At 42.3% G+C, this 19,816-nt stretch overlaps 1 protein-coding gene across 1 annotated transcript in view; it reads left to right on the plus strand.

Moving 5' to 3' along the window:
* The window catches only part of DIP2A (disco interacting protein 2 homolog A), a 117,753-nt gene that overhangs the window by 330 nt on the left and 97,607 nt on the right, over nt 1–19,816 (plus strand).

A 19,816-nucleotide genomic window follows, 5' to 3' on the forward strand; every position in this document is an offset into this window, starting at 1 on the left:
GGGGACGCCTGGGGGGCTGCGAGGCCGCGGCCTGGCCGCGTTGCGCCGCCTCTCGCCGCGCTGCGGCTCTCGCCGGGCGGCTGCCGGACTGCTGCTGCGGGACGCGGCCGGGCGGGGTGGGCCGCAGGGGGGCTTCGTTCCCGAGCGTGTCGTTTCAGCCAGCCCTGAGCGGCTTCTCAAGTGAATGCGGACTCGGGCTGAAATGTCTTCTGCTCGGCTCAGGTCAGAGGGCAGTCGAGTTTCTTTTTAAACAGTCATTTGAGTTCCAGAAGGCGGTGTTGAGTCCTGTTAGTGTCTTTCGCTTGCGGTCTCTGTTTGCTTGTTGTGCGGCTGGGTTCTCTGAAAATATCAGCCTTTTTTTTTTTTTTTTTTTTGTGTCCCATTTCTTAATAGTACCTAAGGTCTTAACCCTTTAGCTACGATTCAGAATGTTTTTATGTTTTTACTGTCTCAAGGACCAATAAGGGAATGAGGTTACATTCCTTTCCTGGCCTGATTTCACAGAGATGGGGTGGCAGACCAAGGTTTCATTCCTGATGCTGTAGTTAAGCCTTTCTGTCTGTTTGCTGTCCCCAAAGGCACGGTTTCTTCCTGCTATCTCCGCTCATGTTTGATGATGATGATGATGATGCTCCTATGGCCCTGTGGCAATTACATTTGTGTTCTTGGATTGCTTTTGTTTGTTTGTTTTGTGTTGTTGTTGTGCTGTTTTGTTTGTTTGGTTTGTTTTTTTTGTGTATTAGTTGCCTGCCATGGCCTGGCTGGCCACATGGACAGGCAAGCTCTGGGTGCAGCAGAGCAGGCAGGGCAGAAGGAGACCAAGACAGCACCTTCTGGGAGCAGGTGCTCATTATGCTTCCCCCGGCTATGTGGTTGGACTATACCTCGAAGTAGAATAGATAAAAAGCTATTAATACTGTGGCCCTGAGGTAGAAGCATCTGATCTGCTCCTTGAGTGTTGCAGTTTTCAGATCAGTGTGTTCAGGTGGGCAAAACCTGGGTTATTTTACCTCAAGTGTGCCGGCTGAAACGTGGTAGTTTAGGAAATGGTTCACAGGTCAGCTGTCTTTCCTCGGGTGTGGGACCATTGCTGCAGAGGCAGGGGAGAAGCAGAGGAATAGTAATGTGGGGTTCTCCGCATTTAACCTGCTGCTGCACATCTGCTGGGTGGCTGAAATAGCACCAGGGCTTATCACTGACTGTGTGGGGGATCTTTGATCTAAGGTGCAATTCCTTTTCTGCCTTGGCCAAATGTCTTGAAAGTGTTTCTGGGTAGGAATCCTTCAACATCTAATACTGTTTTATGCATTTGTGTTCTCTGATCGCCTGGTGTTTGCATGTGCAGCTTTAGTGGACATCTCTGTCATCAATATTCAGATCTTGTTTACTTGGGCAGGAAGGAATAGTGATCTCAGATTATATATTTGCATTTCAATCTATGTAAAATAGGGTACAGTACAAAATTCGTATCTGCTTCTGGAAAGAGTAAATTGATACTTGCAGACATGGTCAGTTATTTTCGTCTTCTATAGACAGGGGAGTATCATCCTCCAAGATGGACTTACATGATGGGATTCTTAATGCTACAACAAAGCAACAGGTATTTGTGGTCTTTAACAGATCACAATCCAAGGCCACTGTTAGCTTCAGTTTGCTGAAGTTGTCAGAAGCCTTTTTCCTATATGCACAATTCTGTCCTGAGCTCTGCGTGTGGATGTTGTAGTTGGCCTCTGCCTTAACCGAGGCTGAGACTTTTGTTTGGGGGGGGGGGGGGGGGGGGGAGACTGCACGGAGCAGTCTGCACGGAGGTTTAAAGAGGGATTTCTTATGGTGAATAAGCTCTAGATTAGATAAGGTCACACTTGGAAGGATGTTTCCATAATGTGAGAGGAAGTGTGAAGGGAGGAAAAGGAAATTTGAGATCAAGTTCTTTCCTACTTTGTATGTGTATTTTGTTAGTTGAGATGTCATGCATGCTATGTTGGGATAGGAATAAAATATGTTCTCTTTAATTAAATTATTGTCATCTATAAATAAATCAGGGAGATGATTAAAAATTTCCTCTCCTTTTGCCACAGGTTGTCATAATGAAAGTTAGGAGAAGTGTTTGCCTTTAGAGGAGGAGAAAAATGAAAACAGACAAAGCACATTGCTTCTTTCTGAACAATTCAAAATCTGAAGTGCAGCAGTTCAACTTACAAGAGTTTTGGATGGGAATGGGACTCTGACATGCTGCAATTCTGATCTTGTGTGATGCATCCTTACACTTTTACAGGAGCTCTTTTAATGTTTTAAATGACAATTATTTGCATTCTTTATGTAATGGAAAAGTAATAGGTGGGGAAAAAACAGATGAGAAATTCTACTATGTTGCTTTGTTTTAGCAGCATCGTAATTATTTTTATTGCTTGACTAATAAAGATATGAAAACTAAAAGGTCTGCCACAACCTCTTCGGGAGATGAGGACAATTTTGAGGAAGTCAGCAGCAGCTAAGCTGAACCGTATCTCGTTAACCTGTGGACTGTGTGGAAGTTTTCCTAACCTTACGACTGTAAGATGCTGCAACTTCTTGATATTATGGAGAGATGAGGGGGTCCTTAATCAGCTTGCCAGGATGCTTGGTAAAAGCACAAAAGTAGTGATGATAAAGTCAAGTACTTCAATTCTTTATTAGTCAGTATAGTTCTCCTTGAGAGGAAAAAAAATCTTCCTTTTTTCCTTAAAATTCAGTCTGCGGTGGAGATTTTGTAAGATAAATATCAATGTGGTTTTTTTTAAAGCCTCCATTTCTTTTATGATAGTATATCATGTTTATGTGTATTTTTATGTCTATAAAGTATTTGTAGAGCGCTTTTCATTAATGTGTGATAATGTTGAAGAGCAGTTCTCATTTAGACACAAATGCTACTTGTATAATTTATCCATTCATTAAAACCACATTTTATTTTAAAACTGTGTCAGAACATGTTTTGACTGTTCTCTTGTGCTTTCTCAGGTTTTTTAGCTATATTTTTTCCATGGTATGTTACTGCAATTTGCTGGCATTTGCAATTAGATGCCTCTTTTGGGTAAGAGAGAAAAGCTTGAGAGGTCATCAAACACTTCCTGTGATAGAAATAGATCCTGATGTTTAAAGAATTTCTGAAGCTCCAGTTTGTCTTCTAGAGATGTTGGTTATGGTACGTCCCTCAGCTTGTGGCTCAGGATCTCACACAACATAAGACTATACTCGTATCTTTTGCTGGACTTGTGTTGTTGTACTTGTTGTTAGGTGGTTCTTATGAGACTGGGTCATGTGGATGCATAACATGATTTGCCTTAAGTAAATGTTAGACATTTAGAGACAAATGTGGGATAATAGGCCTTCAGGCAGCTGTTTGACCAGTGTTGCAATGGTACAGGGCTTTTCTGTTTGCTTTTGTTTGTTTTTGGGGGGAGGGTGTCTTAATTTTTGATCAGCTTTAAAATTCAAATAAAAGGACTTGGGTTTTCGTCTGTTTCCTGGGAGTTTTATAAGTCAGACTTATTTTGGAACTGAACTGAAACTCTTAGCAAAGATTACCTACTCTAAAAAGGCTTTTTTTTCTTCTCCCAATTCAAATAGTTATCCCCAATTCAGTTTTCCCTCAATACAAATAGCAGTTACCCTGCTGATTGCAAATTTGCCTCATGGCAAATTCTCCTCTTGATGACTTCTGTCAAACAGTCTTCAGAATCCGTCTAGAGACAAATGTGTTTGTATTTACTTAGTTATGACTTTATTTTATTATTTATTTGGGGTGTTATGTTTTCCAACCCTTAACATATCACTCCAAAGTGTTTTCAGTACCTAGTTAAGTTAGTGGAAAGCATGACATTTTAGCCCGGGATTTAGATAGAAAGTTTGATGTGCAGATTGCTCTGGTTCCCGATGAGATGTTTGTGTCTGCCTAGCAAAAAGCTCATTTTTGCATAATACTGATTCAATTATTTATTTCTAATTTAAAAAAAAAAAAAAAAAGTGTCTGACAAGGAGACTTGGTCTGTTTGTCTTGGCATCTTTTGAGATACTGCAGTTAGTATAATGCATACGTCTGAGTGGAAGAAGGTGCCAGCTAAGAAGGGTTTCCTGAAAAAAAATCAAGATGTTTTGTGTCTGACTTTTCTGGCTATTCTTTGACTCTAGCAAATGATTTTTGTAATCTCTGCTAGTCAGTGTTTGCCTATACTAACTCTCAGGTTGGGTTTTAAAAATACAATTGATGACAACACTTTTTTGGACAGAACACCTTTGTTAAAATATCTAAAGGTAGAAGTTAGAACTGAAGTGCTTAAATTAATTTCTTTTGTTACACTAGCAGGATTGATGTGGTATTAAAATACTGTATATAAAATCAGGTGAGGAAGATGCGCACATACTTTAACCTGTTTTCCTTATGATAAAGTGTGGTATCTATTTTTTTCTGGTCTTAAGGTGGGAGTTTTCTATTCTGAAAGTCTTGAAAACATATGTATGTAAGTTATGTTTGTTTACCGCTTCTGTGATCATTTTAATTTTGGAAGCAAATATAATCTGAAGATTGCAATGAGAAGAACTGTTGGGACCGTACAGACAAATACTTCACAAGTGGATGGTAATCTGTAAAACTTGACCTGCAGCATCTTCGTTGCTTAATTTCTGGGCCTCTCCAACAGAAACTGTTAATTGTATGATAATATGTGAGGTATGCCAAATGCCCATTGGGGTTGAGTAAGTCTACAACACTTGTCCTTGCATGTTACACTTGATGCAGTTCTCAAGTAGTGGTTCGCTGATGAACTTCCAGGATACTTGATACCCTTTGATCTGGTTTGCTACTGAAATAAGTCACATTCTATGTAAAGGGAAGCAGATTTCTGACGTTTTTCAATTTATTTTATAATAATGGTCTGACAGATTTTGATTGTAAAACAAAAGTGAACATTACCCTCCTGAAATATTTGGAGAATATAATTATCATGGTTTGACCTTGTGGAAATCATTCTTTCACTGCTGTGTCTCTAAGTGCATTCACAACTTTTGTCACTCTTATACTTCTGTTGTGTAATGCATGTATGGGAATGTTACTAATACGAGAGAGTTATTTTAAGAAGATCATTGATTTGATAGTGCAAAGGGGGGATTTACACAGCCTGTAATGGACCTCTAGGTAGAGGATTTCACTTCCTACTGGTTGAAATGAAGATGGTGAATGTGCATATGGAATTCCAGTCACAGCCATCCATGAGGACGTCTTCTAAGAGATTAAAGCTGTTCTGAGTGGTTGGCCAGACCAGGTCAGTAACGGACAGGAACTCGAGTGCTTCTTTCAACTTTCTGAGGCTGTGTTCTGGTCACAGTGAGATTTTCTATTAAAACAGTAGCAGCTGAAAGGCAGATTCCTTTTAAAGCCCCCTTTTCCGAGTTAAACTTTCTGATTATCTTCAGTTTGCTGATGACACAAAGCTGGGAGGAGTGACTGATACCAGAGGCCTGTGTTGCCATTCAGTGGGACCTTGACAGGCTGGAGGGATGGACCGAGAGGAACCTTATGGCGTTCAACAAGGGCAAGTGCAGGGTCCTGCTCCTAGGGAGGAATAACCCCGAGCACCAGTACAGGCTGGGGGCTGACCTGCTGGAGAGCAGCTCTGCAGAGAGGGACCTGGGAGTCCTGGTGGACAGCAGGCTGACCATGAGTCAGCAGTGTGCCCTTGTGGCCAAGAAGGCCAATGGGATCCTGGGCTGCATTCGGAAGAGTGTTGCCAGCAGGTCAAGGGTAGTGATCCTCCCCCTCTACTCAGCCCTGGTGGTGAGGCCACACCTGGAGTACTGTGTCCAGTTCTGGACACAATAGTACCAGTACCAGAGGGACATAGATCTACTGGAGCGAGTCCAGAGGAGGGCTACTGAGATGATTAGAGGACTGGAGCACCTGTCATACGAGGACAGGCTGAGAGAGCTGGGCCTGTTTAGCCTGGAAAAGAGATGACTGAGGGGAGACCTCTTCAATGTGTCTAAATATCTGAGGGGAGGGTGTCGAGAGGATGGAGACAGTCTCTTTTCAGTTGTGCCCAGTGAGAGGACGAGAGGCAAAGGGCACAAACTGAAGCACAGGAGGTTCCGGCTGAATATGAGGGCATTTCTTTACTGTGAGGGTAACAGAGCACTGGAACAGGCTGTCCAGAGAGGTTGTGGAGTCTCCTTCTCTAGAGGTACTCAAAACCCGCCTGGATGCCATCCTGTGCTATGTGGTCTAGGTGATCCTGCTTGGCAGGGGGGTTGGACGAGATGATCTTCAGAGGTCCCTTCCAACCTCAACCATTCTGTGATGATGATGATGATGATCTGTGAGATGATGAGGGACACCTATGTATAGAAATTAACAACTTAAAAGGAACAGAAACTCTCTGGAGCTGGGAACCATGTTAACATCTCTACTACAATTCTTCCAGATGATTCCATTTTCCAAGTAAGAATTCATATAGCAAGTCGATAAAGAAGGAGTTTTTTTGGTCACTCATCCTGGAAAAGGAAACCAAGCGAAGCTGCCTTCCCATCTTTCAGGTCCTGGCTATTTGAGGTAGGATCTGTTGCCTGAGTAGGAATTAGCCAAATAGGTCTCGGAGGCACATTACTGATATGATTAGAAACTGTTCCACATGGATATAGTTCCCTTTCTCTTCCTTTTGGAAAACTATGCAAGGTTTCTGTAGTTTATTGTGTGCTGTTCTACAAGTTTCTATTATTAAAAGCAAGGTCAATAAAATTTCACTTTACCTGAACCAGGAATGAGAGAGAGCCACAGAGCTACGTTTTGTAGACTTTCACTCTGTGGTCTCTGAAGCAGCCCGTGCCTCCTGCAGCTCTGTACTAGCATTTCCAGCACACAAAGTTTTTGTTTTAAAAGAATCTAAACAGCCTGAAGTACATCTGAAAAACAGCTTTCATAAGCAAGTGAAGATTCTGATTTGCTGTAGCTTAATGGCCAGTATCAGGTGCTGATAAAATTGTAACTTGATATCTTATGAAAATAAAAATAAACCAAATCAGAATAGTGTCGATATCTGCCAAAACCCCAGTTTGAAGAAAATCACAGCTTCACACTCATTTAGGCAATAGTTGCTGATACTTCGAATCATGGCATCACAACAGGTTTGGGAAGTCTAGAAATGAGAAGTCTAGAAATACAGGTGTAAATTGGTCCAGCCACTTTAATTAGAGCAGCATTTCCTGCTATAAAAAAAAAATACTAATTTTCTTGACATGTTCCTTCATCTGTCCCACAATCACATTAGGCAACTACTATTGCAATACTTCTGTGACAAACCAATTCGCTGCATTGCTCAAGAAAAGTAACCCAAACCCTCACAAACAAGGCTGATGTAGCTGAAAAGGGAGCACAGAGACAAGCGCACAGTAACTCTAGCACTGTGCTACTGCTGACATGTCAGGCTATGTTTCAGGATTTGACCACCACAAGATAGTTTCTCAGTTTACTAAACTACTCAAGGAAGACAAACTCAAAACCAGCAATGCAGAAACCCAAAGCAGCCAAAATAATCCCTTTTCTTACTGGTGTCCTTTGGGTAAATTATGCATGCAACCAGAAGTCAACGGAGAGCATACTGAACCAAACTGGCAGAGCTCTGGAGTGAGAGCCCTTGATGCACATACTCATCAAACCGCAACACAGTGGCACTAGAGCAAGGAGAAAAGACCTCTAACTCCTGCTTATTGAGGACTCTGGGTTCATCAGTTTTGACTACTAATAAGTTTCAAGGTCATGAATTTTACTATGCTCAAACGAAAACCAAGGACATTAGAAACAAGGCAGAGAGCAAGAATGAACAGTCCAAAGTACAGCCATTGTAATTCACACAATACATACTGCAACCTCATCTAGCCATTTTCAATAGTTTCTTAGTGAGGTCTACTCAGACAAAAAAAAAATGGAAAAAAAAGTGTCCGTATGTACTTGCTTTCTTCAAATACTAAGTTTCTGTTTTTTTTTTTTTTTCTGAGCATTATTTTTTAAAGAAAAATCCTTACTAGGTTCCTGTCTCTGGAAACAGTGAGTACTCTTTGCAGATTGAAAGAATTCCCACCAAGTACAAATTATACACAAACACCTGAAATTTGAAACTTAAGCATTTTTGTTAGAAAACAATTGTAAACAAACATTTTTCCAGTGATCTTAAATGTTAGTTCCAAATCTAGCCTTCCCAGCGTGTTTTAATGACACAGTATGCCAGACGTGTTTTCTTTGCAAAGACAGATCTCTGCATTTTCTTAATATTCTTTATAATATAGGAGATATCTCATTTATCTCATTCCACTGAACTTTCACAGAATTCAGTCGTCACTCCAGGAAACAAAAGGACCTCAAAAGATGACAAAACACAGTCACATACCTTTTACCCCTCAGCTGCCCCTTAACACAGTTTTACCACGTGCAGAGAGTTGCTGCCAAGAAGTTGATGCACAGATCAAAGGTGAAAGGCATATAGTTGTAAAAGCACACGGCATGCAGGGGTAAGCTTGAAGCCCACCTCATTTTATTAATAACAGGATTGTAATTCTGAAGCTCCAAGGTGGCACAGAGCCTCGCATATGGGGCAGTAGCAGTCAGTTGCTCATACGATGTTGCTCATACACAGCACGTGCCGCTAGCATCAAAGACGGACCTACCAGCAGGTCCTGAGCAAGGGGCTCTGCTGACATGTAACATGGCCATGTGAAATACTAAGATGGCAGAGAATCTTTTAAAGCCTGGTGAAGAGGGAAGGCACTGTATCAATGCTCACCATTAGCCCCACCAGCCCTTCCAAATTACATATTCCCACTATGCATAGCACGTGGTGCTTAACAGAAGTGGTAAACTGAATCTGCTCAGCACAGAAAGTGGTCACCCATAATTTTTATACCACTCACAGGAATACTCTTTTCAGCCTTACTGTTGCATTGTTATCTTCCATGGCACATATGCCCTTTACTGTTTCCCTTTCCACCTATATACCTTGCTGTGAGACAAGGGAAAACAGAACCTCAAATCCCCAGCTTTTCTCATCTCCAGAGAAGCTGCAGTTCCAAGACCGGCCTGCAGAATCCTCTTTATGGTGGGATGGAGCTGAAGGCTCCAACCTATATTCAAACAACTTACCATCACACATTTTCAGTTTTCTGTATGCAAGTGGCTTTTTCAGACCCTATCTGGTAACATATCAATTAGTTTGTATTTTCCTTGCATCTGATTAATCACAGGTCTATGGTACACTAATGTATTGATCTCGCACCATGCAATTTTTTATAATTCAAGTTCTAGAAAAGTTCTAAGCATTGCTGTAACCAGCAAAGAAAATGACTCATTCCAGACTGAATCCAGGACAGTTCTGGAGGAAAAGAAGCCCAGATACAGGCAGACACCAAAACAACTTATTTTGGGCATAGACTCACGTTGCAGTGAAGCTAAATTACTAAACCCTGCTCCATCCTTCTCCTCAGAATTTAATCCTCCCAGTCAGTGTAAAGCCCATCTGCTTATATGCTAAGTCAATTCAACTCACTAACTTGCTTTAAAAAAGTATGCTCTTTCTCTCGTGTTAATTCTTCACCACTGTACCACACCACCAGGCAGGCACCAGATATATCTCAAGATAAAAGCCTGTGGACAGGAATTCTGCTTCTGGGCAATAGCTGCTTAGTCTGGTGAAAGAGCGCCCTACACAGAGAGGGGGGACTGCAAGAGACAACCTCCAACCCCCCTTCATAGCAGCCAGAAAACAAAAAAGGCAAACAAGATCCTCATTGTAAACACTGAGAATCTTTTGTGCCTAAGACGGGAAATGGAAAGAATGAGCTCTTGCAGAAGCAGAAGGGTGCCCCAAAACTTGATCAGAAAACCATGACACAAAGGATAATAGGGCACAGAGGAAGTAGCAGAAATGCAGCATTACACTTTTCCAGTGGGAAGGAAGGAGACGGCCTATAAACTGATACTTCCTGTAGATACATAGGCGCACACACACTTTCTAAACTTCGACATCAGCCTGTGAAGTATAAAGAGCGTGCAGTAGCAGAGAGTATTGTTTTAAGGATAAATGAGAAACTATTACCTCACATCTGTCTTCTAAAGTAGCTGTTTACTTTGAAAAGCAGTCTAGAAAAAAAAAAAAGAATTAGAAATGAAAGAAACAAAATTAGGAAAAGAAGAAGAATGGATGTCCTTACATCCGCAGATTTCAAGTAGGCAACGCTTTCAGTAAACATGCAACTGCTTTCAGTAAAAGCAGCAGAAGATAGGAAGTGTAAGGATACTCTTGGCTAAGACACACACCAGACTCATCCTCACATGTCCCAGAAGGTAGGAAAAAAGGTGGGGAGAGCAGAATAACACTGCAAGAAAATTAAAACGATGGAGAAAGAGGGAATCAGAGCAAAAGGGAAGGAGCATTATAGACAAAACCAAGGTTAACCATATTACTCCACTGCTCCAGTAAGACTTTCCAACATGGTTACTGCTCATCTTTAAGGCCAACCCAATACTCCATAATGACAACCCTCAAAATCACTTCTCACTACCCTCTAAAATAGAGGGGAGAAAAAAATCCACTCTAGTTTTATAGATCAATTTGTTTTTATCTCACAGCCTTAAAGAGGGATACATAGGACTTTGAACTCTTCACATCAGTTTTCTAAACTGCCATCTCTCTTGAGGCTTGGATAATAACAATAGTACACTTCCTCTGCAGAAGTAACTGCGCCTCCTTTTTGAGGAAGAGACTTTTAATATGAAATAATTAAAAAGGGGGGTGTTAAATGCACCAGTAAAAATGTGAAAAACTCATTTTCACTGTAGTAATCCAACAAACAGGTAAAAGACTCCCATTTATTACTGCTGCAATTATATTAATGTGCTTGGATAACTCTGAAACATTGGGGATAGTTCCAGTTACAGCATCTCTCAGTTTACAAAAAAAATCTGCCTCTGATTTTGGACAGAACACCTCAACAGTACCACTCACCTGCCCCATCACAGATGAGAACAAGCTTTACAAAGTCAGGAGGCTGAGGCACAGGGTGGAGGAGGACAAAGACATATGGGACAAACGCTGTCACCTGAGTGCCAGCAGCCTGGCTAAACCACAGTTCTGCTGCTTAACCCAACAGCAGTGCCTTTCCCCTCGGTCTCTCCTTCCTTCTCCTGCTCCACCAGCACACCAGTTCACTGTTTTGGTAAAGTTCGATGCCTGAACAGTTTTAGAAACGTGCTCCAGCCAAAAATAATGTTTTGGATGGAGGAAGCATCCCACAGGCCCAGTGCCTACTTACCTGGCAAACTAGCTGAATAGCGTTAATCTGAGAAGACACCTGGCACTTCAATCCTACCTACCCTGAGCCAGTGAGCAGCAAGAGTCTAAACTCACTTTCCAAAAGAAAACACCACTCTAGACCATACAAAGTAAGGATGCTATTTTCATTTTATAGTCTAATAACAATGATATCACTGAAGTCATCGTAAGTAACTGTCCAGTAAGGGAAAATCTTCATTCCAACCATCACCTTAATAGGCAAGTTAATTTGAGTTTTCTGTCAGAATCACAGATCATCACAGAATGGCTGAGATTGGAAGGGACCTCTGAAGATCATCTCGTCCAACCCCCTGCCAAGCAGGGTCACCTAGAGCACGTTGCACAGGATGGCATCCAGGCGGGTTTTGAGTACCTCTAGAGAAGGAGACTCCACAACCTCTCTGGACAGCCTGTTCCAGTGCTCTGTTACCCTCACAGTAAAGAAATGCCCTCTCATATTCAGCCGGAACCTCCTGTGCTTCAGTTTGTGCCCTTTGCCTCTCGTCCTCTCACTGGGCACAACTGAAAAGAGACTGTCTCCATCCTCTCAACACCCTCCCCTCAGATATTTAGACACATTGAAGAGGTCTCCCCTCAGTCATCTCTTTTCCAGGCTAAACAGGCCCAGATCTCTCAGCCTGTCCTCGTATGACAGGTGCTCCAGTCCTCTAATCATCTCAGTAGCCCTCCTCTGGACTCGCTCCAGTAGATCTATGTCCCTCTGGTACTGGTACTATGGCCTCAGCATTGTAATCTTACACTAGTGTTAAGATTATAAATAATATTTTAGATATTAAAATGGCTGCTTATAATTCCTGTTATTTATAACTCTTGCCCCAGCAAGTTATATGGGTCTTAAATTTTGAGAAAAGTCTGTGTGCTGTAAAATCCTAGCAGGCTTGCTGTGGTGAAGAAGGTAAACCCCTAAGTAGTGATCACAAACTAAAAGTGACGTCAGCTAAATAATAACAAGAGGTAGTCTTGCTTTATTAAAACAAGCAATGTTTTGAAAAGGCAAAGTAGAATTCACTAATTGTTGTAATTCCCTGTGGTGACTGAAGTGTATCATTGGACAAATCGATGGCTCGTGCAGTACTGACGTTATGAAAACTGTTATCACATGAAATAGATTCTCAATGCCCTTTTATAGGGAAATTCTGAACTTCAAGACTTGAGAACTTATGTTGCAGTTGCTTTCACTGGAAATCATATTTGGTAGAATGACTGTAGTAAAATTGTTGACCGTTGCTGTATATAGACTGTTGTGCTCCTAGCACAATACCAGGCAATATGACTGTTTATTGGAAAGGGAATAATACTGTTGTGTGCAAGTGGTAGAAATATCTTTGGCACAATGTGGTTCCAATTATTTTAAATCAAGATATTTCTGTAAGTGCAACACTTCTCCATTGTGATCAAAGGGGGAAAAAATGATTACATTGATGCACTGCTTTCAGTTGATGAATCAGATGATAGAATAGTAACTCTGTGGTGGTTTTATGTTCACAGAATCACAGAATGCTAGGGATTGGAAGGAACCTTGAAAGATCATCTAGTCTAATCCCCCTGCCAGAGCAGGAATACCTAAATCACATCACACGGGAACATGTCCAGGCAGGTTTTGAATGTCTCCAGCGAAGGAGACTCCACAACCCCCCTGGGCCGCCTGTTCCAGTGTTCTGTCACCCTCACCGTAAAAAAAAAGTTTTGTCTCATATTTAAGCAGAACCTCCTATGTTCCAGCTTGCACCCATTGCCCCTTGTCCTATCATTGGATGTCACTGAGAAGAGCCTGGCCTCATCCTCCTGACACTTGCCATTTACATATTTATAATCGTTAATAAGGTCAACCCTCAGTCTCCTCTTCTGCAAGCCAAAGAGACCCAGCTCCCTCAGCCTTTCCTTGTAAGGGAGATGCTCCACTCCCTTAATCATCTCTGTGGCTCTGCAGTGGACTCTCTCAAGCAGTTCCCTGTCCTTCTTGAACTGAGGGACCCAGAACTGGACGCAATATTCTAGATGTGGTCTCACCAGGGCAGAGTAGAGGGGGAGGAGAACCTCTCTCGGCCTACTAACCACAGCCCTTCTGATAGACCCCAGGATGCCATTGGCCGCCTTGGCCACAAGGGCACAGTGCTGGCTCATGGTCATCCGGCTGTCCACCAGGACCCCCAAGTCTCTCTCCCCTTCTCTGCTCCCCAGTAGTTCAGTCCCCAACTTATACTAGTGTCTGGGGTTGTTCTTGCCCAGATGCAGGACTCTACACTGGCCCTCATTATATTCCATTAAGTTTCTCCCTGCCCAATTCTCCAACCTGTCGAGGTCTCGCTGGATGGCAGCACAGCCTTCTGGCATGTCAGCCACTCCTCCCAGTTGTGTGTCATCAGCAAACTTGCTGATGGTGCAGTCCATTCCCTCATCCAAGTCATCAGTGAATATATTGAATAGTACTGGTCCCAGGACCAACCCTTGAGGGACTCCACTAGATACAGGCCTCCAACCCGACTCCGTCCCATTAACCACAACTCTCTGGCTTCTTTCCTTAAGCCAGTTTACAGTCCACCTCACTACCGAAACATCCAGACCACCCTTCCTCAGTTTAGCTGCGGGGATACTGTGGGAGATGGTGTCAAATCCTTACTGAAATCAAGATAGACCACGTCCACTGCCTTTCCATCATCTATCCACCTGGCTATGTCTTCATAAAAGGCAATCAGGTTGGTCAAGCACGACTTCCCATTGCTGAAGCCATGTTGACTGCCCCTAATGACCCTTTTATCCTTGATGTGGCTAGAGACAAGGCCAAGGATACGTTGTCCATCACCTTACCAGGGATGGAGGTGAGGCTGACCTGTCTATAGTTACCCGGGTCCTCCTCCTTGCCCTTTTTGAAGACCGGAGTGACATTTGCTTTCCTCCAGTCCTCAGGCGCCTCTCCCGATGCCCATGACTTACCAAATATGATGGAGAGTGGTCTAGCAATGACTTCCGCCAGCTCTGTCAGCACCTGTGGATGGATCCCATCAGGACCCATGGACTTGTGGATGTCCAGCTTGCTTAATCAGTCCTTAACCCAGCCCTCATCAACCAAGGCAAACTCCTCCTTTATTCTGACTTAAATTCTTTCTGCTCAGCGTCGGTCACTTGCAGTAATTGTCTTCTAATTCTTATTTGTAATAATACTTTCTTTTTTCTTTTTTTTTTTTTACTGTGTAAAGGAAAACCTAACAGCATACCATTCCTTTGTAATTGGAGATGACAGTACAGTTGGAGATCAGTTTAAAAGATATGACAAGTGGAGAAGAATATTAATTTTCTTTGGTAGTGCTTAGCTAAGGTGTTTTTATTCTGTATCTCCCTCCTCCAAGGCTCAGTTTCAAAGAGGCTTTAATTTGCTCTGAAAAATGCTTGGTCTTATCCTAAATGCTTGCAAAATCTTAGGGAGGAAAGGACTTCAAGAATATGTAGGTGTATGTTCCCAGATGGGCCTTAGCGATGTGTTTTGTGATGTAAAATCCTGCAGCTTTTTGTCAAATGCAGTCCTTTTGTTGTCCAAGGTAGATGGGAACCTGGTCCACACAGAAACCCATCACACCTTATGGTTACTGCTTTACAAACAGCATGCAAAGACCTAAGTGTGATACTGTGGTGTTTCCAGCACGAGAACACCTGTCTGTGCTCAGTTTTTCCTTTGGCTGCAATTAGAAGGGGTGCTGAAACAAGCCCTTGAGGGCAAACAAGACTGAGGAAGCAGTCTAGAAGGTTCCTGGAGTGCATGGAAGACAGCTTCCTGACTCAGCTGGTTAGTGAGCCTACCAGAGGGGGTGCCCTGCTAGACCTGCTGTTCACTGTCAGAGAAGAACTGGTGGGAGATGTGGCAGTAGGGAGTTGTCTTGGGCAGAGGGACCACGAAATGATAGAGTTCTCTATTATTGGTGAAGTCAGGAGGGGGGTCAGTAAAACTGCTGCCTTGGACTTCTGGAGGGCAGACTTTGAATTGTTCAGGACACCGGTAGGGAGGGTCCCTTGGGAGTCAGTCCTGAAGGGCAGAGGGATCCAGGAAAGCTGGACGCTCCTCAAGAAGGAAGTCTTCAAGGCGCAGGAGCAGGCTGACCCTGTGTGCCGTAAGTGCACCCTCAGGAAGTTTGCAGACGACACCAAGATGGGGGCAAGTGTTGATCTGCCAGAGGGTAGGAGGGCCCCGCAGAGGGACTTGGACAGGATGGGTCGATGGGCAGAGGCCAGTGGGGTGAGGTTCAACATGGCTAAGTGCTGGGTCCTGCACTTTGGCCACAACAGCCCCATGCAGTGCTACAGGCTTGGGGCAGAGTGGCTCAAAAGCTGTGCAGAGGTAAAGGACCTGGGGGTGTTGGTCGATGCTCGCCTGAATATGACCCGGCAGTGTGCCCAGGTGGCTAAGAAGGCCAATGGCATCCTGGCTTGTATCAGGAATAGGGCAGACAGCAGGACCAGAGAGGTGATCATCCCCTTGTACTCAGCTCTGGTGAGGCCGCACCTCGAGTGCTGTGTTCAGTTTTGGGCCCCTCGCTACAAGAAGGACATTCAGGCCCTGGAACGTGTTACGAGAAGGACTACGAAGCTGGCGAGGGGTCTGGAGCACAAGTCTTATGAGGAGCGGCTGAGGGAATTGGGGTTGTTTAGTCTGGAGAAGAGGAGGCTCGGGGGAGACCTTATTGCTTTCTACAACTACCTGAAAGGAAGGTGTGGGGAGCTGGGGGTCGGCCTCTTCTCACAGGTAATTAGTGATAGGGCTAGAGGGAATGGCCTGAAGTTGTGCCAGGGGAGGTTTAGGTTGGAAATTAGGAGACGTTTCCTCTCAGAAAGAGCAGTCAGGCATTGGAATGGGTTGCCCAGGGAAGTGGTGGCGTCACTTTCCCTGGGGGTATTTAAGGAAAGGTTGGACGTGGTGCTTGGGGACATGGTTTAGTGGGTGACATTAGTAGTGCGGTGGTGGTTGGACCAGATGATCTTGAAGGTCTTTTCCAACCCTAATGATTCTATGATTCCATGTTAAGAATGTTACTAATTTCCAGCTTCTGCAGGAATGGACTTCACTGGTAGCTCTTATAGTGAATTTTATTATCAGTTATAACAAAGAAAGTTGCAATAAGACCTCAAGGAAAATCTGTGTGCAGAATAGTGACTTTGAAATTACTCTTTGTTTTCCTAGCTGCAGTGACTTGTCAGCGATTAGCAAAAGCTGTACGAGTCATCAGAATTGCTTGCTTTCAGTCTTTCTTCTTCTGAGATGAAGGTAAAATAGTGTTGCTTTCAAGAATGTTAGGGGAAGGGAAACATTAACTGTAAAACTTTTAGAATTTTAAACTCTTAAAATATTTTCCATTATCTGTGAACTAAAATTACTTTCTAAATTTTTGAAGAAATCAGTATACCTGTTGAAAGAAGACTTCAGTATCTAAGAGAAGTGTATGAGGCTTTAAAATTATTATCCACTTATGTCAGTTTTTAACCCCATGGTTTATGTGTTAAGTCACGTACACTGAAAAAGATGAAAAGTAAGACAGTTATGGAAAACTCTCTTGCCCTTGTTCCCTAGAGAAGCTAAAAATGTTGCATCTCATTTCTGAAGTGCAGGAGGATTTATCCAGAAAACTATAGAGAATCTAGGAATATTATGATTGAGTTACTTTCTTACAGACCAACATATGTACTAAGAAACATTGACTCATGTAACATCAGAAAAATTTTGCAGATTGTGGATATTGAAAAAGTTAAAATTTGAGAGCTTTGAAAAACAGAATTTTTAGTAATGTTTAGTAAAACAGTATTTTTAGTAATATGCTAAGGTAGTTTTCTTGGGAAAGGAGTTACATTTCCAAAACAGAAATCTTGTACAAATATGCCTGTACTAGTACTAAACAGATTTTGAGCAGTAAAAAATCTGCACATAAGGAATAAAGGTGGTACGTAAGTGAGAAGTGAACTAGATGCTGCTCAGGCTCTGGGGGGCTGGAGCTGTAATAGAAGAGCCAAGTTCATAAAATCTTGGTTGTATTACTTAATGTCAGTATATTCAGAGATTGCGTATTAGCCATTTATTGTTACCTATCTGTCACTTGAATTTTTAAGGAGGATTCTGTTACACAGCTTGGGAGGTTGTTCCTTGGGTTATTCCCATAGAAAATGATTTGTAGTTTTTTTGAAGGGGACTCGGGCTACCTCGCTGTCATTTTCTAGTAGAAGCTTATTACTTAAGATTGCCGGATCCTGCCTTAAAGAATATAGTAACTGTTACATAGAAACAAGCTGAAATAATGGTTAGGATTAAAACAGTTTGGGATAGTATTGTCCAGCCTTCTCTATTTTAAAAAAAATGAGTTTAAGTGTCATACTAACAGATAATGGGGAAGCTGATGTAACTTGGGACATATGCTTTTATGGCTTATAAGAAGCTATCCAGCAAGCCTCTGGAAAGGCTATATTTTCCAGGAATGAAAAAGTAAAATACTGTTGTGACTTAATAAAGCCATGGTAAATTCGTGGATAGTAGCTCGATTGGATTTTTTTTTCCTCATATAAGGTAAGAGTGGAGAGAGAAGACTGGGAAATTTGTGATAATCCTAATCAGTTTGGATGAATGAGCAAGTGAAACTTGCATTTGTAGATGAAATGTGGGGAACTTCTGCATATTAGATTAACTGGGATTTAATTGATTTTAAATTCCACAGCCATTTATAAAATGCGCTGAGGCTATTAAAGTGTCTTCTGATCATCACTCAGAATGAAGGGACTAAATATAGCTGTTTGAAATCCTTAACTCTAACAGTACCTGTATTTTTTGTATTAGTTATATATGGACTTCTTCATTCCAGTGTAAAATAATATGCAGCATTGAAACATTTATCTGTTGGAAATAGTAAAGACTTTGTCTTATGAATGTTTAAACCAAATCATCAAACAATTTAAATGTGATTTGGAGTGTCAATTTAAAAATGCTAGTGCACTTCCTTTGTTATCTCACAATCTTTGAAGTCTTGGTGGTAATTGAGATAGCCATATAAAATGTGGTGTTGAGTCATAACTGTGTATTATGTAGTGCCTTATACTGAAAAAAGTAACTACAAATTCATAACTTTCAGATAGAACAGGCCATTTTTTTTTGTATTTGTATGGTTAGATGTCTATGCCCCAGTCCTTTCTGGTGGGAACAGAAGGTAAATATTGTATAGCTTTGTAATACTTTCCTAGAATTACAGTATTCAGACCTCATTGGTTACTTAAGAAATAAACAACATCCTTTTTAGAAGCACTTCTGCAAAACAGATTTTTTATAAATTAGTGAACTGCTGTGCTGGAAACAGAATTCAAGTAGCCTGTTAAATAAACATAGACTGAGCCAGTACTGGGACAGGAAATCACATGGCATCCATGCCATGTCCCATGTCATCCCCCTGCCTGCCTGTCCATCTTCCCCGCGTTGTGTGATCCCCATCCATAAGCTCTTATCTATTCTGGAAGTCCATTTGCTCGAACTTTAAAGGAAAAAGCAAGCAGCCTTTTAGCTTGATCTTCTGACAATTTTTTCTTTGTTCTGACACCTAAAGATTTAATAAAGCATGTCCAGACATTAAGTAGTTTAATGTGTTGCTATTAAACATAACCTCCTAGTGAGAAAGTGCTGCTGTAACATTGCATTTGGAAGGGTAATGCCTGTGGTGCCTTAAGTTTGCCAAGGCTTATGGAGTCAAATGTCAAAATCTATTGTTTTTAACTTTTTTTTTGGGGGGGGTACCACAGTATAAAAAGGACATAAAACTATTAGAAAGCCTTCAAAAGAGGGCAACAAAGATGGTGAAGGGTCTAGAGGGGAATATGTATGAGGAACAGCAGAGGTCCCTTGGTTTGTTCAGCCCTGACCAGAGCAGACTGAGGGGAGGCCTCATAGCGGCCTGCAGCTCCCTCACGAGGGGAGCGTAGGGTCAGGCGCTGAGCTCTGCTCTCTGGGGACAGCGACAGGATCTGAGGGAACGGCATGGAGCTGGGACAGGGGAAGGTAGAAAAGGTTATCAAGAAAAGGTTCTTCACCAGGAGGACGGTCAGGCACTGGAACAGGCTCCCCAGGGAAGTGGTCATGTCACTGAGCCCGCCGGAGTTCAGTTTGGGCAACACTCTCAGACACATGGTCTGATTTTTGGGTGGTGCTGTGTGGAGCCAGCAGAGGACTTGAAGATCTTTGTGGGTCCCTTGCAACTCAGGATGTTATATGATTCTATGATTCTAGCACGATTCTGCTGCTAGTGAGTTTTCCAGATACATTTTCTATGTTCTGATCTCTTAAATTGAATTGCAAGAGACTGAGTAAAAAGCAACTTATCTGTTGATAGGTCAGCTTTATTCTGCAGATATCAGGAAACTGTTTTGGAAATGCAGGTTATACAAGGTGAAAACAGATCCAGGTGTTATCTTTGGAGACATTGACTTCTGTA

The sequence above is a fragment of the Cygnus olor genome, chromosome 6 (assembly GCF_009769625.2).
Source record: "Cygnus olor isolate bCygOlo1 chromosome 6, bCygOlo1.pri.v2, whole genome shotgun sequence".
NCBI classification, from domain to species: Eukaryota; Metazoa; Chordata; class Aves; order Anseriformes; family Anatidae; genus Cygnus; species Cygnus olor.